The sequence below is a fragment of the Passer domesticus genome, unplaced genomic scaffold (genome assembly GCF_036417665.1).
Source record: "Passer domesticus isolate bPasDom1 unplaced genomic scaffold, bPasDom1.hap1 HAP1_SCAFFOLD_71, whole genome shotgun sequence".
NCBI classification, from domain to species: domain Eukaryota; kingdom Metazoa; phylum Chordata; class Aves; order Passeriformes; family Passeridae; genus Passer; species Passer domesticus.
Window position 1 is genome coordinate 132,235 of NW_026990170.1, and position 1,650 is coordinate 133,884.

Genomic DNA, 1,650 nt, shown 5'->3' on the forward strand with positions numbered 1-1,650 from the left:
GGGCCAGCTCCGCAGCAGCTGCAGCGCCAGGGACGTTGCTGCACCAGTCCCATTTCCCCGGGGCTCTGAACCAGCTCCAGTGGCTGGGAAGCCGAGGCACCTCCAGCTTTGGCTGCTGCTGGGCCGGGCAAGGGCAGGCCCTGTGGGAAGAGCTGCTGCCACACAGCCCCGGCCAGGGCTGAGCCCGGCACAGCAATTACCTGCTGTGCCTGTGCCCGTGTCTGGCATTGCCTTCCTTCCTGCAGCTGGGGCTCGCACCGAAGATGGAGTGCTTCCTTCAAGAAATGCCAACTTCCACTGAAGCATTATGTCCATCTCTTGACAAAGGAAGGGAGACAGCTGCATCAGATGGAGCTGTTCCCCACTTGGGCGGTGGCATCAGAGGTAATATTTGTGAAATTTATGGAGCAGGAAAATGGCCAGATTACAGTGGCATGATGGGAGCACTTCCACCTCCAAACAGACACCCTTTTCCTAATCTGCAGGGCTGGATATAGTGGGGGATCTCAGGGTGTGTTACAGTTTGGGCTGCCTGTCAGCTGATGCCAAATGCCTTCCTGCAGAGGCTGGGCAGAAGCTGCAGCCAGGCCAGGCTGGGAAACAGCCCTGCAGGATGTGAAAGCAGCAGCGGGGCAGCGAGGCTGCCATGGATCCCTTCCAGCTGTGCCGGGCACGGCGTGTCCAGATGTGCAGCCAAAGCCCCCGGCTGCTGAGTCCCAGGGGAAGCATGAGAGAAATGCACCCACCTTCTCTTGTCTGCAGGGGTTCCTTCAGCTCTTGCCTCATCTCTTTGGATGGTTCCAGGGATATCTTATCTGTTGTATCTTGGACTTTCCCTGTTGGAGTACCTTTGAGAAAAATATTTCTATTTCCCAGGAATGGATCCTACAAAAGCAAGGCTCAGCCTCTGAGGTCAGCAAGGACACACTACTCACCACTGTGATGGGAGCTGGGCTTGCGTATAGCATCCAAGGTAGGAGCTGGAGAAGCTGGAGAAGTCCTCCCTGTAGATACATCTGTAACACAACAGCCACAGAAGCTTCTGTCACCTGGTTCCTGCCCGCTTGTCTACAATTCTTCCTTGGTGGCACACTGAGAACATACCTGCAGGAGGCTCCAAGGGCTTCAAAACTTTATTCATCCAAGCTGATGGAGAAGCCTTCCCAGACACCTCATCTAGAACGGAGCACAGATGAGAACACTTTCCAGGCTGTGCTGGGATCCCCTTCTGCCACAGGGAACTGGGCACTGCCAGGGGGTCGGGTAAGACCGTGGGAGCCAGATGTGAATAGACATGGCCAAAGGTGCACAGGGGCCTGGGGAGCTCTGGGATGGCTCCTGGTCACTCTCCACACCCTTTCCCTGCCCTCAGCAACATCTCTGGGAGGGGTGGCTGGAGCAGCACAGGGCCCTGGGGCTCTCTCCCTCAGACACAGAGGAAATCCTCCCTAAAGCCCTGGGGCAAACTGCAGCAGGCAGTGCCATAGCTGTGCTTCCCTCCCTCCTACACTACCTCCTGCCCTCCTTCTGCTGGGACAGCTCCCAGATCCCAAGGGCAAACAGCCAGGCCCTCTCAGGACACACTGGAGCCTTGCTCTCCCCCTCTGTCCTTTCCCCACCGTGGGCACCCCGTGCAGTCGCTGCCAGGTT

The 1,650-nt window shown here is 57.5% G+C and overlaps 1 long non-coding RNA gene across 1 annotated transcript; it reads right to left on the minus strand.

Annotated features, from left to right (window-relative positions):
* Positions 1-214: 214 nt before the first annotated feature.
* On the minus strand, positions 215-1,178 carry LOC135293112 (uncharacterized). Its single transcript, XR_010355250.1, has 3 exons — positions 1,105-1,178; positions 747-1,016; positions 215-317 (listed from the first exon to the last, which is right to left on the minus strand). It is a non-coding gene; the product is annotated as an uncharacterized LOC135293112 (long non-coding RNA).
* Between the last annotated feature and the right edge of the window lie 472 nt (positions 1,179-1,650).